The sequence below is a fragment of the Mustela putorius genome, unplaced genomic scaffold (assembly GCF_011764305.1).
Source record: "Mustela putorius furo isolate JIRA1106 unplaced genomic scaffold, ASM1176430v1.1 tig00003853_pilon_pilon_pilon, whole genome shotgun sequence".
Taxonomy (NCBI): domain Eukaryota; kingdom Metazoa; phylum Chordata; class Mammalia; order Carnivora; family Mustelidae; genus Mustela; species Mustela putorius.
In genome coordinates, this window is record NW_025422005.1 from 77,512,490 (window position 1) to 77,531,399 (window position 18,910).

Genomic DNA, 18,910 nt, shown 5'->3' on the forward strand with positions numbered 1-18,910 from the left:
AGTCCTAATAAATTCTATTAATAATTAAAATTCTATTAATAATAATACAATTAATAATACTGTACCAATAATACTGTACCAAGATTAATACTGTACCAATAACAGTTCTATGGGTATGTGTTACTATAAGGTGAAGCTGAATAAAGGATATGGGAACTCTTTGTATCATTTATGTAAGTCTTCCGTAAGTCCAAAATTATCTGAAAATAAAAATTTTTTAAGATCAACCGCTTTATCCTGCACTATCAAGATGTGAGATCTTTTATTACCCTCAAATGATTCTGTAACATCATGTATTGGCCATCTGGAAAAATCACGGTTCACTGAGTTATGCAAATATGCCAGATATTGACATATTTCTTATATGATATCAAAAAAATCACATTTCTTCATATTTCCATTGATCTCATCAAAAAAGTATTTAACTATTTAGAAACTGCTATGGCCATGGGGATGAATATAAGTTTTCCAAAACTTTTATTTTTGCTTGAAAAATAAAATCCTTCATTGGCAACTAATATTGTAAACTGTTTTCTTTGAAATCACAGGATCACTTTGTTCATTTTCGAAAAATGCCTGCCAAGTATCAAAGGCTAGATAACCATCGCTGGTCAGTTGTCCTTTCAAGTAAGATGGTATTCCATGAAAAAAGACCAGTTCAGCTCACAATTCAAACAACTGCGCCAAGTGTTTCCTCAGAATGGCCATGGCGCTCTGGAATGTAGAAGAGCTACTCGCCTACTTCCCATTTCATCATAGAGGATGTGAAAAAGACATGTATTTGAGGGTTTTTAACTTCTTGGAAAGAACATTTTTTTTTTAAAGATTTTATTTATTTATTTGACAGAGAGATCACAAGTAGGCAGAGAGAGAGAGGAGGAAGCAGGCTCCCTGCTGAGCAGAGAACCTGATATGGGTCTGGATCTCAGGACCCTGAGATCATGACCTGAGCTGAAGGCAGAAGCTTTAACCCACTGAGCCACCCAGGTGCCCCTTGGCAGGAACATTCTTAACTGCAACTGGTGTGTGGCAGTGAGGCACTACCTTGATCCCTATAAGGCACCAGCTGTTTTCTCCAATATTCCTTTTATGCCATCACTGCAATGTCAACCTAGTGCAAAAGACAACTCTGAATTACTACAACAATTCCGACCTCACCAACTCTTGAGAATGTCTCAGATCCATGACTACACTTTGAGAGCCACTGGTTTAAAGAGCTCCTGCATGAAATGTACCACCACGACTTAAGCCAAGGTAAAGAGTACTAAAGAGTCTTAAGCCTAAGCTTCATTGAATGTTTACCAAGAGGCAATAGCTTCTTGCTGTCAAAGACATTATCTAGTGACAGATCCAGTAGCTATCTTCAAAACCACCACCACAGGTCACTCAGACATTGTCTTACCTAAGAATCTGAAGGCTGACCTCCTTACCTGGTCTCCACAGGTTAGTCCTTATCCCAATACCACTCCCTTCTCCCAAAATAAAATACATTAAGGTTCAGACTGATTACTTTAGCAAAGTTGCTTCTCTTTATTTTACTTTATGAGTGAGACAGGGTTATTATTAGTGATTTGTTCAAAAAACATTAAGTACCTACTATGTGCTAGGGATTGATCAGTGGATGGTCCCTGCCCTCTCCCTGAGGGCATTTAAGCACAAAGTCCTCCACTTTAGAATTTTCACATATACTCAACAGCTACACCAGAGCTTCTGCAAACTAACTTAACTTTTGTGGAGCTTATATTTTATTGGGGGGGGGGGTAAATAATAAACATAAGTAAATTATAAGCATGTTTTAAAGTGAAAAGTGCTATGAGGGGAAAAAAACAAACAAACAGCAAAATAAGAAGGAATGGACATACCAGAAGTTCAGAGGGATTACAATTTTAAGTAGGATCGTTAGGCATGGTTAGGGTGAGACTAAGCCCACAGGTACCACACAGATGAGGAAAATTACCATTAGGTAGTCTCACCCCATTGTTTCTGGGCTCTCCTCTCTCTCCCCAGCCCCAATCCTCAGTGCCACTACTACCTTTCTTAAGGATTCATGCCTATACTCCAACCTTCACCTAAAGGCCAAGTCACTTCCTCTAGATAAGCAAGGTCTTCTTCATCCTGGCTCCAGACTCAATCCTTAGGCTGTTATGTTGCTCACTTCAAAGCCACCTAAGTCGTCAGCTTAGCCAACAGCAAATCTGCCAACTCCCAGAGAAATACCCTGACCTGCCTTATCTCTGTTGGGATTATACAGTTGAATAATGAACTCACTCTGCCCATCCTAGGTGTGTTCCAGCTCTTTCTTTTCCCCAAATATACAGGTTCTCTTAAACAAGGTTTAACTCTGTAAAGACCTACTAGTGCCACAAACTGCTGGCTGCTTTACATGCATTTCATTCTTCTGATAATCAACAGACTAAGAGTAATTAGCATTATTCCATAGATTAGGGAACAGAAGTTCTGAAAATCATCACTTGGGACTCAAACCTCCAAAACAAGAAAAAAAGAAAGTTTTTTATTCACAACCTCCTCCCAACTTCATCACACACTGTGTAACACTTCAGTGCTCCCACTGTACTGCTTTAAGCAGAACATAAAGTAAATAAACTAGTCATTGGCAGAGTCTATCTTATCTGCAAAATTGTATTTCATGATCAGATCTGATTTTTGAACCAACTATATGCTTGAATAATAAGACTTACAACTTAAAGGACTGGGTAAGTATGTTCACCATGCTAACATTTTCAAAGAACACTATTTTTAATAGTTTCCTTTAAAATAAACACAAACCGGGGTGCCTGGGTGGCTCAGTCAATTAAGCATCTGCCTTCGGCTCAGGTCATGATCCCTGGGTCCTGAAATCAAGCCCCATGTTGGGCTGTCTGCTCAGCAAGGAGCCAGCTTCTCCCTCTCCCTGCTCCTACTCTCTCTCCCATTATCTCTTTCTCTCATCTAAATTTAAAAATATATATATTAAAAAATAAATTAATTAATCAAATAAATAAACACAGCCCTCTGATTTATACGCATTATCTCATTTATAATCACCACAACAGTGTGGTAGATACTGCTGATATCTCTATTTTTGTATGTGAGGACACTGAGGCTTATACAGCCTGCAAAAAGCAAAACCTGGGCCTGAATCTGTGTCTGAATCCACAGCCTAAGGTCACAACTACTGTAAAATTTCTGTCAAGAATGAACACTGTGATGGAGAATCTTTTACTAAATTAAAGTATAACAGTCCAACAGATTCACTTTGGTAAAGGCCGCAGGCATTCCTCACATTTGGAGCATAAAATCTCTACAAAATCCTAGTTACAAGTCTCAAATAAAGCTTCATCAGAGTGACTGCGCTCTAGCAAAAATATGCTGGGAAAACCCAAGGGCAGAGCAAAAGGCCACAAGATTTTCAGCCTCTGGATTCTGATATTGCCCCTAACTCTGACCTTTAGTCCAAAGGAATAAGGATGTTCATTTCACCTCAGTGAAGAGATGTTATGGCTATCCCCTGGTCAGGAACACCAGTTTGAGCCTTGAGTAAAGAACATATTTCTCAGGGCACCTGGGTAGCTCAGTCAGTTAAGCATCTACCTTCGGCTCAGGTCGTGATCTCAGCATCCTGGGATGGAGCTCGGCGTCCTTGGGCTCCCTGATCGGCAGGGAGTCTCCTTCTCCCTCTCCTTTCTCTCTGCACCCCACCCCTGCTCATTCTCACTCTCTCAAATAAATAAATAAATAACATCTTTTTTTAAAAAGGCCACATTTCTTAAGTACACACCAAACTCCCGAGTTCTACAATTTAGAACAAAGCCATCCAGGTCAATAACTCACTTCAGCAGCAGCCCTAGTTATCTGTGCTTGAGCTCACTCACCAAATGGCCAGAGGAAGAATTAGTTTTCATCATTATTAATAAAGAGTAGTTTGAAGAAGACAGAATTATATCTCTAACAGAGGTTCTCAAACCGACTTCTAATGAAATAGTCAAGTATAATGAATACTGTTCACATCTGGACATACTATAGTCTTCAAAATAAACTACTGAAAACTACAAAAAGCAGTGCTGAAAGAAATTAAAGAAAACCTACAAAAATAGAAGGGTATACTATGTTCATGGATGCCAAAACATACATGACACTACAGATTCTGTGTATTTTTCATTCTATCAATGGCAATCATAACACCTGCCTCTCCCACTCAAATATAAATAATCATGGTTACTTTAGGGTAACTTTGAATTTTGTTTTATCTCTTTACAGAAAATCACTCTTTAAGACAGCAATGTAACCATTAGTTGTAACATTATTCATGATATATTACAATTTATCTGGGAAATACGGGTTAGTCTTGACACTGTAGTACAATATTACTTTCTAAAATAATAATACAACAAGACTAAAAAAAAGGGGGGGCAGGAAAAAAAAAACCCATAGTCATTTATTCATTCAAAGGCTTTACTGCCAACTCTAAAAACGTCTTTCATGTTCTCTCACAGCTCTGAGATCTGCATTCCTATCAATACCATCAAGATGCCTGGGAGCCATTTGCAAAAAGGGTTAAAAGTCCGAAGTTGTTCCTCTAGGTTTGCTGGATGAGGACGAGGCAGGTTGCCCGAAGTCTCAGGACAGCCAGCCTCACACAAGAGTAAACAGAGGCCACTGTGCTCTCAGGAATAAATTCCTCAACCAGAAACACACTCTGCTGAGGGTTGCATGTAAGATTTTTCTGATAGATTCCAAGCTGAGTAGTAAAAAGAAATAACGGATTTGGGGGGGCCTTCTTTGAATTCAGGAAGATCTGACAATATCATGAAACAGCCTAGCGCAGGCCTCTGAAATTTTTCATTAGAATTCTTTTCTCCTGAATCATGTTAATAAAGTACGATTTGGCCTGGGATTTGTACATAACTACTGACTCATAGGCTGCTCAGGCCCAGAGGACGAGGAAAAAACACTGAGTCTGTCAGGAGGCAGGGCCAGGCCCACGGACTGAAAGAGTTCTGGAGGGGTGTTTTCAAACAATGCTATATACTGCTTAGAAAACAGCTCCCTTATAGAATACTCAATTGGCTCTGAGCTGTCTGACATATTCTTCTCTACTTTCATCTTCAACTGACTGCACTGCTTGTAGTCACCAGCACTGGCACCTGGCCCAGAAAGCCTCAGATCTCTCTCATCTTGAAGGGGCAGGGACTTCCATTACCTTTCTACAATTCAGTTGACTGAACTAACTCTAGATACTATTATTTTATAAGCTATGTCAAATGTAGCAAAATGCAAGCCTATTTTGTCCCTTCAAACATACAGCAGCATATCCTGAACTTAAACTGGCATGCACCTGATTTCAAATTGAGATTTTTGAACACCATTTTCCAAATGCAGTAGCAGTTTGCTGCCCTGGGCCAGTCAAACAGAGAAAATGAGGAATCTGATTTGTTTGGGGGGGGGGTGCGTGGATGGGGTACTACTTTAAGGCCTGATCCTGGTGCCTTTGAAATTTAACACTAAAACCTAAACTATTTCATAACAAACTAGAAGAGGCTCTTGGGAAGTATTTATTTAGTTAATAAATTTTAAGTAATTGTGTTTCTCTCACAAAACAGAAAACAAAACTCCTAGAAGATGTTGAGTTCCCTAGTTTAGCAAGGTCTGTAAAAGCTCCATCAGCCAAGAGCCTGGAGCAGTAAACTGGGAATTCAGGGAACAATGTGGCCACAAGCACTTCTCCAAAAAGAAAAACAACTCCCCTCTTGGCCCAACTCCAAAAAGCAATTGAGCTGGGTAAGGTCCAGGTTAATCTCTGAACAGCCTCTCTGCCAACTTTGTCCTACACGCATTAGGTTTTTCAGCATGGGCTTTGCAAATAATCTAAAACAATTAATTAGTGCTTTTGAATTCACCCCGTACCATTAATGAACCACTGCCAGACAGCCTTTGATAGTGTATTTCCAGAGCTAATTAAATGTGGCAAAACAGAGGACACACACTTGCTGGGCATTCGACAGGGCCAGATTGTGAGACCTGAGCAGTGACAAGTGAAGCCATCCTTGCAGACAATCCTGGGGAGACAAAGGTGGGGGGAGAGGGGGGATGCTGGGGTCAGGCCCTCAGGGTCCCTTACAATATGCCAGACACTCCTCTCAAATTATATAATTATCAGGATATTGAAGTTCAGACAATTCATTCACTGTAAAGACTTTTTTGTTGTTGTTCTAATGAGAGAAAATTCTTAATTTGATATTTGAAAATTTGGTATTGCTTGCTTCTAGTCCCTACCTCCATACCTCCACCCACACCCCAAAGACTTGTGTTCTAGTTAAGAAAAAAAAATGTGCAATAGTTTTAAACACTAAATATTAAAATAAATCTCATCCCAAAATTCCCGTCTCTCAATCACAGAGTGCCCTCCCATAACCTCTATCATTTGGGCAATCTTTCCCTTTTTTTCACTATCTAATGCCACACAGAATTCCAGACTGCTCCACATGCATACAAGATAAACACATTTTTGGGAGGCTGAGAAAAAAGTTAGCAGGGGGCACGAAATAAAAATGTTGTTGCATTCCTCTGGATTTTTCTGGTCCAATTTCAAAAACAGAACCACCACCACCTGGAGCTTATGGCAAGCTCCAGGGCTGTACAACCTTGCCCTCCTCTACCATGACATTGATGAAGTCTGAGAAAGCAAATCAGAAAACTTTACAAACCAATAGTATAATAAAGCTATTTTTAAAAGACAGCTTTTCAGGCAGAGAGGTTAAATCCTCTGTGTGTCTCATCCCAGTTTTTAATACACACGGTATCAGCTCCTTAACTCTTAAAGATATTGCAGAATCCACAGCTAAAGTTATAGCTGCTCAACAAAAATCCCTAGACTCTGGCCAAAGTTCTTGCCAATAAGAAAGTAACTTATCGATTATCATTTCACTGAGCAAGGAGGTGTCTGTGCTGTGGCCAACCCTGCTTTCTTCACCCGGATTAACACTGCTGGGGAAGGTGAAACTCAGCTACAAGAAACACTGGACAGGGGCACCTCACTGGCTCAGCTGGTAGAGCATGTGACTCCTGGCCTCGGGATTTTGAGTATGAACCCCACCTTGAGGGTACTGTTTACTTAAAAAAAAAAAGAAAATCACTGGACAAGCCACTTGGCTGACATGGAACTTCTTCAACGGAGCCTTCCTTTGACTGATTTTGATTGGTTTGGGTCCTGGGGACCATGACTCCAAGGTACACTCCAGACACTGGGATTACCTGGTTTCTAAGGTTCTTGACAATTGCCCTACAGTGTTACAGTGTCTCAAGAGCTTTAAACGCATGTTCATAGCCACTAACCACCAAGCAAATTATTTCCCTATGACCAGAAAGCTAGAAAAGAAATGGAGAAAATGACCAACTTAAGGAACGTGAACCTGAAGGTGTGACCTGTGAAGGACTACCACACAGACGGTCAACAGAGTCTGTGAGAGATTCAGACTGGTAGCTGACAGTGGCTCTAGTGCCTTCAATTTTGATCCTATTTCTCAGGCTGAGAATGTGATCATGGGGGAGGAGGGGATTGTTAAAAACAAGGTGACAGGCTCAGAATGGAGTTATTTAGGCTAAACCCCACATCGCCATACTGACTGAATCACAATTTCAGCTCTCCCAGAAATAGAGCCTTACATGTCTTACACATGCCTTACAGACCCCTGCCATCCCCTAAAGTAGTGACCTTGCTACAACCTATTCACCTCTTACTGCTACAAACTTCCTTGTCCCACTTGGGCACCTAGGTGGCTCAGTTGGTTAAGCATCTGCCTATAGCTCAGGTCATGATCCCAGGGTCCTGGGATCAAGTCTCATAAGGGGTTCCCTGCTCAGTGGGGAGCCTGGTTCTACCTCTCCCTCTGCCTGCTGCTCCCCTGTTTGTGCTGTCAAATAAATAAATAAAATCTTAAAAACAAACCAACTTCCTTGTCCCACTCTCTCCTGCCTGTCATTCTGGATAGCTCCTTGGAGCTCTTTTCTGTCTGCTGAATGGGATGTGATCTGATTCATGAAAGATTAAATAAAGGCAGTAAGATCCTTAAAATTAAGTAGTAAACACATATGGTATAAAAATGCTTCATAAGTATCAATCACAATAGGTGAAATTTTTTTACTCCTGAAAAATGTTAATTTTTTAAAGTTCTGGCTGGGAGTCTGATAATAGGAATTAAACAGGAATCAGTGAGGAAGCCAGAGTTTAAAACTAAAATAGCAGCAGTAGCAATGAGGTGTGCCCCACTTAAAGCTAACTTTTTGAAACACCCTTTTTAATCTCCCTCAACTCCCCCTTTTATCCAGTCATCGGGTACCATCCTTCATTATCTAGAGTCTCCTGGGCCTACCGCCTGTACCAATGTCCCCAGGCTCACTCAATCAACACAAGTCCCCTGCCTTGGTCTACTAAGTCACAAGGCAAGAAATGGAAAAAGACAAAAGAGGTACATGACAGGAAAAACGGGAAAAACTGCTTCTTTAGTAACTGTGATGACTGTGTTGAAGTGTAGCCCCAGCTAATAAAAGATGCACCTGGTTTCTACGGGTGCACCACACTTGTATCTGCAGAGCACAAGGTCTCAGACTTCATTCCCTCTAACCACTCTCCTTTCCAGCATATGACTCCGTCAGACCCAAATGAGTTTACTGAAAGTTTTTCAAGATAGCTATTTTGAAATCAAGCTAAAACCAAACTCCCATTTACAGCAGTAAGAATTTTCCAAAAGGTATTTGCAGGTTCTAGGTTACAATTAGAGCACTGACAAAACAGACAACCTATGCGTTCAGATGTGGTCTGCAGACCAGCAGCATTGACATTATATAGACCTGTTAAAAAAATGTATAGTCTGTGACATATCAAGAACTACTAAAATGGGAGCCTGAATGGTTTAGTCTGCCTTGGGCTCAGGTCATGATCCCAGGGCCTGGGACGGAGCCGCAGATCGGGCTCCCTGCTTGGCGAGCCTGCTTCTCCCTCTGCCTGCCGCTCCCTCTGCTTGTGTCCATCCTCTCTCTCTCTCTTTCTCTGTGTCAAATAAATACATAAAATATTAAAAAAAAAAAAAAGTAGTAGGGTGGCTACCAGTATGGTGGAGACTTAAAGTCTCCACTGGGGACCTGTGTGAGGAGGCTGCATATAGCCTTGCAATTTTTACTCAAGAGTGAGACAGAGGCACTGGAGTGTTAGAGCAGCAAACTGATATGATCTGAAGAATGTTTTAACAGGATCCCTGTGGCTGCTGTTTTGAGAATAGACTGTTGAGCAAAGATGCATTTGGAGATACTGGTTGATGGCTATTGTGATAACTGAGCAAGTTGAGGGAGGCCAGAATGAGATTTTAGAAGGGAGGACCCATGGGAATGAGATGCTTATGAAATCAAGAATGATTTTGTGATCTTCACATGTTTTAGGGGAAGAAAGAATAAAGACTTCTATCTCCTATCAGTGGAACATTAGGCCATAATCTGTTAGCAAAGATAATCACTTCTACATACCAGTAAAAGCTGTACCTTAAAATAAACCATCTAAAAATCTCTCCCCTCTACGAACGACTGTTCTTGGAAAACCATGCTCTTAAAAGCCTGAACTCTCTTCCCAATTTACTTACTGTCTTGATCGCCAAGTCTCATTCTTTTCATCCCCTAGATGGTCTTTTTTTCAGAATTATGGATTTTGAGGATGTTACCACTTTTTGCAATAATGCTTCTCATAATAAAACCAATGTTTCAGAGAAATACAGTTGAGCCCATCCGTATACAGTAAATAAATGTGTTATGTGTAAACTCATTTTTATAAATTAACATATTAAGCTTGGGGTTGACAGGGCAAGTTCTTTCCTCTGAAGAAAATAATCATTTTGAAATATGTTTTATGGGGCAACTGGGTGGCTCAGTTGGTTAAGCAGCTGCCTTTGGGCTCAGGTCATGATCCCAGGGTCCTGGGATGGAGCCCCACATCGGGCTCCCTGGTCAGTGGAGAGCCTGCTTTCCCCCTCCCTTTGCCTGCTGCTCTGCCTGCTTGTGCTCAATATCTCTCTGTCAAATAAATAAATAAAATCTTTAAATAATAAAAAATTAAATGTTTTATAATATGGATATTCAGAGTGGTTTTGCCTAAGAGTGGGGCATACATACCTTGCTTTTAGAGTTGTAAGTTATAAACAGACAAACATCAGATGAGTGCTTTCTAAATCTTAATGTCCATACAAATCATGTGAGGACCTCATTAACATACAGATTCTGTTTTAGTAGTTTGTGTTTTTTTTGAAAGATTTCATGTATTTATTTGAAAAAGAAAGCGAGAAAGAGAGCACAGGTAGAGGGAGGGCTCAAGCACTCTCTCTGTCAAATAAATCTTAAAAAAGAGGGTGCCTACGGGGCTCAGTTGGTTAAGTGTCTGCCTTCGGCTCAGATCATGATCCCAGGGTCCTTGCATCGAGCTTCACACCAGGCTCCATGCCCAACAGGGAGCCTGCTTTTCCCTCTCTCTCTACCTGCCGCACCTCCTGCTTGTGTGCTCTGACAAATTTAAAAAAAAACTAATTTTAGGGGCACCTGGGTGCCTCAGTGGGTTAAAGCCTCTGCCTTCCACTCGGGTTATAGTCCCAGGGTCCTGGGATCAAGCCACGCATTGGGCTCTCTGTTCAGCAGGGGGCCTGCTTCCTCCTCTCTCTCTGCCTGCCTCTCTGCCTACTTGTGACCTCTGTCTGTCAAATATATAAATAAAATCTTAAAAGATAATAATAAATTTTAAAAATTAAAAAAAAAAAAGACAAGGAGAAACAATCAATGATGCTTTCCTCTAACTCACAACAAAGGGGCAAGTAGGAGTGAAGTGGCTGTGTGCCGTCAGCAAGCAGAAGCCCCACAACAGTCGGCACGCGCACACGCATCCCACGGGAAACACTAGCAGAGCAAAGTGCTACAGCATCTCAGTACTGTCATGGATAGAAACAAGGGCGCAGCTCTGGAAGCCGCTATTGTGCTCTCCCTGGAGGCTGGTGCTACCCAAGCCCCCTCCCCGATGAGGAAGAAGAGTTGGAAGGAAGGGAGGTGCTCACACTTGGACAGCTTTGGTCTACCATCGAGACTAGGACTAAATTATCCAGGCACAAGAGGACGAAGGGAAGCAACGCAGAGAACTTGAAGCAGTTACATTGGAACGTCTTCTTTTTGCCGTAACTACAACTTATCACTACGTAGTTGCCTTCACTGCCAAAAGAGAGAATAACTTTAAAAAAAATCAATTTTCTTTTGAAGGCGTTAAGATTTTCCGCATTCCACTCTAGGTTTTGGGTTTTGGGTTTTTGGTTTTTTTAAAGACTGCTATGAGTTGGCAGATAGGGCAGGAGAACAGCTAGACCTCAGTCCCTAGAGCACCTGCTGCCTAATCTTTGGAAGGAACATTCTGAGAGCAAGTGCATTTTTAGGCCCTCTAGAATTGTGCATGATTTACAGTGTCCTCTCAGAGAACAAAAATATGACTATATTGCACTTTAATATAAATCTTTTTTAGGCCACTCTGGCAGAGAATGGTTGTAAAAAAAAAAAAAAAAGTAAGTCAGCCAGGGGCTCACATGGATGCAGTGCAGTCCAGGCCAATCTTCCAAGAGGGTAAGTACTTCGAAGCCTCAATGCCTATGTCCAGGGCTGTCCCGATAGGAGGCCTCACTCTGGAACCCTTCCCAGAACACTCCCTGCTTCTACAACTTCCAAAGCCAGCACTCAAGAGCATAGAGCTCTGTCGGTGACTCAAGGTCACCCCAGAATATAAGGGATTAGTTCTCCCAACAAAAGAGCTGAGATAGCCTCATTCTCTATACCCACGATGTGTGAAAAGTATATGCTTGGAGCCATCGGACAGCTGCATGGGCACACACAGATAGCTCTGTGTTGGTGCCAATGTCGATCAGCATTCATAAAACAGACCATCACTGGTGCCCTAAAATCACCAAGATAAATCAGGGATCCAAAAAGCAGCATGGCAAAGATACAGTCTAGGATAAGGCTGCAGAGGAGAGAGACAGCTGGCATCCATTCACTTGTCTGACATCACATCTATGTACAATCTTACTCATGTTCTTGGTGAACATCTTGCTTATGCTGTGCACAGCTGGTTACCCAGCTATCTGCTAGGAAACTGCCTTTGCAAATGAAAGAAAAAAAAAGCCTTATTAGACATCATATCCCACTCCACCCTCCCCTTCTAACCCCCCAACCCTCACACACACACCCAAGTCCATGCAGGGCAAGGGACTCTGAGAAGCAAACTTTTTCTTGACGACTGCTACATGTCCCAACTGTGTGTAGGCGAGGACATGCATGTTGGCTCGCTTCCTGTTTCTAGGCAAAAACACAGAGCAGGGAGGGACCTCATCATGCCTGGGTGTGCATGCTCTCCCCAAAAAGAACACAGCATAAAATTCAGGCCACTCTATCTGCTCTGGATCTTTGAATACAGTTCTTTACTCTGTAAGATAAATAGAAAGTTGGCACAGTTGGGAAAGCACACACAGATAGCTCTGTGCTGGTGGAAATGTTGATCAGTGTTTATAAAACAGACCATCGCTGGTGCCCTAAAATAACCCAAATAAATCAGGGATCCAAAAAGCAGTGTGGCAATGACACAGTCTAGGACGAGGACGCAAAGGAGAGAACCTGGAGTCTGTTCACTTGTCTGAAATCGAATCTGTGTACGATCTTACTCATGCTCTTAGTGAGTATTTTGCTTATGCTTGCTCCACACAGCTGGTTACCCAGCTGACATCACTGATATCTTGTCCCTCTGTATCCAAGAGAGCAGTTACATACAAAAGTGGTTACAGTAACAACCTAAAAATTTAGTAAGCACAGACCCAATCAACTAGCTGGACCCTGAGACCCAGTATTGGCAAGAGAAGGCCTTGGTCGGATTTGCTCTGAATCTTCGAGTCTATCCCTCCTCCAGCCTTTATGTTCCCTGGTGGCTGTCACCACTGGCACTGTCCCTGTCTTCCTGCCATTATGAAACATGGCCTTCGATCACTCGGTTGGCAGAGAGGAGAAAACCAAGGAAGAACCGCCTCTGCAAACCTCAGGCCATTAGTCACAAGTCCAAGAGAAAGATTCCTCTTTCCTTTAGGGCAGCCTTACAGGAGGGGCAAGCAGCACTCTGCAAGTACTATATGTATGACTGAATATAAATGACCACTTCAACTTTGATCAAAATTGGTTTGTCTCTCATTATAGATTACATTTTTCTTCTCTAAGGCTCAGGTCCCTCTAGCACATTACCGTTAGCAGGAGTGGTGGAAGCAGTAATAATTATGAACCATGATAATGACAATCACCTACCTCCTCAGCCTTCTGTAAGGGTTAGATGATTGGACAGGTGTCAAGTGTCCAGCAAAGTACCTGGCTAGCACAGTTTCAGGAGGTACTAAGGGAACCCCACAGCAGAAAGACCCTGAGCCTTGTTGGTGCAGTCTGTCTGCATAAGGGTGTTGGATTCTGATTTGACAGACACTTGACCTATCTTTCTAAATTACTTCCTCTGAGTCCCATTACCCCCATTCTGGAAATGACGAAAACAATACCTGCCTCCTGCCACGGCTGCCAGCTTGTCCCATGCCAAACCAAGTATTAACTGGCTGGTAGCTCTGCTTTTGTCTCCTGGACACAAAGAATTCCGAGCTTTCTTAGCCGGAAAATAGCTCCAACTAAAAGCATCTCTATTTTCCTGGGGACTATACTTGGAAATCCAGGTACACTTGGGAGAGATAAAAAGAAATGTGTTTGCTCAATAGAAATGTGTGTGCAGGTTGTGGGCAAGCCTCCAAAAAGATGAAGCTAGGCACGGAATGGCAACGATGGAATGAGGCCAACGGCCACCCCGCCCACACCCCACCAGCACTGAGGCTGCAGAGCTCACCTCAGAAGCACCTCTTGGACCTGGCCCGAGGGGACAGCGGACTGCAGGCAAGTCCATCCCTTCTGACTACATCGATTTCCTTGAATTCTCTGCATGTGCCTCTTTTTCTCGTTATTAGGGATCCTGGAAACACAGCCTTACCTAACTCTGGCAAGCCTCAGAGGCAGAAGTTATTATTTTTTAAAGATGTGTTGCCAAACAACTTTTAAAGTGAAAACTTAGTGAGCTTTAAGCCCACAGGAGCATTTATAATTTTAAACTTCCCACTTTTCTTAGATAGATTATAGGACTTTTTTTTTTTTTAAGTCTTAATTATTTCGAAAGACAGAAAGAGAGAGAGCAAACAAGCAGAGGAAGGGCAGAGCGAGAGAGAGGATCTCAAGCAGACCCCACCCCCAGCGGGGAGCCCTACACAGGGCTCCATCTCACAATCCCAAGATCATGATCTGAGCGAAAATCAAGAGTCAGACACTCAACTGACTGAGCCACCCAGGAGCCCTGTGAGATTACAGGATTTAAGACCAGGTGCCAAAAAGCTAAGATAATTTCTAACCAGGAGGCATCATGGTCCTTACCAAGAGCAGGACCCTCCCCACCCACACATTATCTAGTAACCCAGGGGGAAAAAAAAGAGGGCAGAACAAGTAGGGGTTTTGTCGAAGCAACCTCTAACCCTGGGATGTGGCTTGCTGACCCCTGCCTCCTTCACCCTCAACCACAAGTGCAGAAGGGAAGGCTTTCACTAAAGACCCAGCCAAATCCATGGGACTAGAACACGTCTACTGTCCTAACTCAAGTTAACTGTATATGCTGTGCTGTCCTTTGCCCTCCCAGCTACATATCTAAAGGAGGCCTTTTATGTAGCCTTCACCCCTTCTGCCACCAAGAACCCTACAATAGAGCTTCGCAGTCATGTCAGTGAAGGAAGAATGCCAATAAAGAAGACCCATTACTTAAGGTCCTTCCAGTCTGACAACTTACACGTGTCTCTTCTAAGGTGAAAGAAGTTGAATCCGGTTCCAGAAAGACTTACTGGTGAAGGACTTCAGTCATTCCACACTGAGGGTCTCCTACGTAGAGGCTCCAGCAGAGTGGCAGATAGGCTGGCCTCTAGAGCCAGACTGCCTGAGTTCAAGTCCAGCTCTGTCTCTTATTTTATGGGACTTCATACAATTTTTTAGACTGAGTCTGTTTCCTTGTGTGTAAAAAGCAAATTACAATAATACTAACACCCACCTCAGAGGGCTGTCTTATAAAAACAAAAGAAGCTAGCTGGGAGAGAACAAGCCCTTGATAAATTGTTGGCTGATATGCCAAGCAGTGTTGTCTCTGAAACTAAAGAAGCTATATTCTCAGCCTCACTTTTGAGGCCACAGTTTCGATTCTAAGATTAAACAGTATATGCCTTTGGCTACATGGGAATGGAAGAAAAATTGAGACCTCAAAACGAAATCCACAAGTCTCACTCTGATCTTGACGGCCCTCTGCAACCTACTTCCATCCTTCCTTCCAAACAGACCTCGTGATAGGTTCCTGTACCAATTCTCCAGGTCATTCATCCTTTAAAAAACACATCAAGCACCTACATGCCACATACTGTGCACTAGGCATGTTCTGCCATCTGGTCAACCAGCCTTTGCCTTTCTAGATGGTCTTTGCCTGGCTGGCCTTCAGAACAGAGCTCAAGATCAAGCCCATCTACAAAGTCCTCCTTAGCTACTCCAACCCACCAAGGCTTCCCCTTTTGACCTCTCTGAGGTCTTTTGGCTTTTATTTGTTATTCACCATACACTGATTATTTTGTTACACGGTTATATTTTACATGCCTAACTAATGCACAAGTGATTCAAAGAAAGGGAGGAGTCTTACATTTCTCTGTATAACCCTGACTGATTAGTACTGTGCTTTGCACTTAGAGGGACTCAGCAAATTAGTGATTTACTTGTGGTTTCAAGATGACACAGAGAGCCCACAGCAAATACATTATCATTCATTTTAAACACCCTTCTGATCAATACTCCCTTCATAGTGTAGAGACTTAAAGGCTCAATCATCAGGCCTAGACTCAGTAGCTACATGGTTAAATCTGCCATTTAGCCATGTGACTGCGAAGAAGTTACTTAACCTGTCTGTATTCAGTTTCCTCATCTATGAACTGAGGGTAAACAGAGTACCTACACTTCTTAGGAGAGTTATAAGGATAAAGTGAGGTAATACATATAACGTACTTTCAACAGGACCTGGTACACAGTAATTAATTACTCTATAAAAATTCATTATTATTGGGGCGCCTGGGTGGCTCAGTGGGTTAAGCCGCTGCCTTCGGCTCAGGTCATGATCTCAGGGTCCTGGGATCGAGTCCCGCATCGGGCTCTCTGCTCAGCAGAGAGCCTGCTTCCTCCTCTCTCTCTCTGCCTGCCTCGCTGCCTACTTGTGATCTCTGTCTGTCAAATAAATAAATAAAATCTTTAAAAAAAAAATTAAAAAAAATTCATTATTATTATTATTATTATTATTACTATTTTCCTGAAGTTCAACTCAACCAGAATGCTCCAAAAAGCATTTTGTAAAATATGCTGAGCCCTATATGGAAAGCTACTGGATTCAGTATACACAAAACATTTCTTCCTTCTTAGTTAGCCAATAGGTTGTTCAGAAAAGCATCTCTTGGGCACCTGGGTGGATCAACTGGTTAAATATCCAATTATGGATCTCATCTTAGGTCGCGATCTCGGGGCCATGAGTTCACACTGGGCTCTACAATGACCATGGAACCTACTTTAAAAAAAAAAAAATGGCATCTCTCATTCTATTCACATAGATGTGTTAGTTTGTGAAAATTACTGAGCTATACACTTTCATGTGTATGTTTCTCTACATAAACTGTATTTCAATAAAAATTTAGCATTAAAAAAGGCATCTCTACCTCTACCATTAATCAGTTCCCTCAGATTGCTGCTACAAAATTGGTAATTCTACTGTATCCTCAATTTTACCGTAATTCTCAGCAAACTTTTGATGATATATAACCAAAAAAATATTTTATCCATGGCTGAAAGAGGAAGGAAGGTCTTAACCAATTCACTATCTAATACATCAAGGCTATACATCAAGGCTATACAGAGTCATCAAATTCACCACTTTCCCGTGAAGTATCTTCTTCAGTTATGTTTTTTTAGTCCTAGGCATCAATGAAAGCAGAAAATTCTGCCTTAAACTCACCAAGTATGGTAATACTTCTTGACATCAAAATAGCACATTTTTCCATCAAGCCATTTCTCTTTCTCTCTTTTTTTTTTCTACAACTTTTCATTGAGTTTTGTTTTTTTTTAAAGACTTTATTTGTCAGAGAGAGAGAGAGAGAGAGAGCGGACAAGCAGGGGTAGCAACAGGCAGAGGGAGAAGCAGGATCCCTGCTGAGCAAGAAGCCCAATGTAGGACTTGATCCCAGGACCCTGGGATCATGGCCTAAGCCAAAAGCAGACACTTAACTGACTGAGCCACCCAGACGTCCCTTTTCATTGAGATTTTAATTAAGATCAGTTTTAATGCAGAGGCTAAGAGAAAATAATAACTCTTCAATCCTGAGACAAAACAAAACTGCTGACAGAGAGTGGGCAATTCAAATTCACACTGGCATTTAAAAAAACAAAACAAGAAAACTACCAACTTTCTCTCAAGATACTTCTTTCTTTTTTTTTTTTTTAAAGATTTTATTTATTTATTTGACAGGCAGAGATCACAAGCAGGCAGAGAGGCAGGCAGAGAGAGAGGAGGAAGCAAGCTCCCTGCTGAGCAGAGAGCCCGATGTGGGGCTCGATCCCAGGACCCTGAGACGATGACCTGAGCTGAAGGCAGAGGTTTAACCCCCTGAGCCACCCAGACGCCCTCTCAAGATATTTCTAATGAAAAGGGGACATTCTGCTGTCCAACCTCATAAACCAAGTTCTGCAAACTGACTTGCACTCAGCCTCTGCCTGCAAATGACTCCTGGTCTGAGTTTACTGGAGGCTTCACCACTTCTTTTTTTATATTTCATTTATTTATTTGAGAGAGAGAGAGAGCATGAGCTGGGGAAGAGGCAAAGACAGAGGCAGAGAAAGAAGAAGACTCCCCACTGAGCAGGGATCCCACCGAGGAGCTCGATCCCAAGACCCTGAGAGCATGACCTGAGCCGAATGCAGACGCTTAACCAACTGAGCCACCCAGGTGCCTCAGCCTGTACCACTTCTTACTGGCTTCTTCATACAGCACACAGGTGAAGAGCACAGACATAAAATCTGACTCCTCCACTTGCCACATGACACTGTGCACATCACCTCCCCTCATCATCTGTCAAATGGAAAAAATAAGCCTACCTCAGAGCTGTGATTAAGGGAGCTCATGAAATAAGAATATCCTTATTCGTTGTTAGATTCTGTAATTGTTTAGCCCAGTGCCTGGTTGTGGTCCACATGCAACAAATGGCAATTATTATCATCATTATCATCTCATCTGTATGTGAATTCAATAGCCAAAATCAAAACCAAGAGGCTAATCATTTTTCAAGTATGTTTCTTGTTGAGACCAGCCAGTTTACAGAACTGGTCCAACAAATTCTTTCATGTAGCTCATTACACAACAGACACAAAGCAAATTACCACAAAATTGACCAAATTAAGCTTCCAAATTCATTAAGTAACCCTGACTGGGAACTCTAAGATGATGATGTGGGGATCTGATACTCTTACTTAAGCAACAATGTTCCAACCAGGTCTTTCACTTCTAATCTCTGATCTCATACTCTGAAGGCCTCCAGGAAGCACAGTTCTGCACTTTTTAAAAAAATTACAGGGGCGCCTGGGTGGCTCAGTCTGCTAAGCATCTGCCTTTGACTTGGGACATGATCCCGGAGTCCTGGGTTTGAACCCCACATCAGCTCCGTGTTCAGCAGGGAGCATGTTTCTCCTTCTCCCTCTGCCTGCTGCTCCCCCTGCTTGT

At 42.2% G+C, this 18,910-nt stretch overlaps 1 protein-coding gene across 4 annotated transcripts in view; it reads right to left on the minus strand.

Annotated features, from left to right (window-relative positions):
- The window catches only part of TGFBR3 (transforming growth factor beta receptor 3), a 196,923-nt gene that overhangs the window by 154,576 nt on the left and 23,437 nt on the right, over positions 1-18,910 (minus strand). The gene's annotated exons all lie outside the window — the stretch shown is intronic.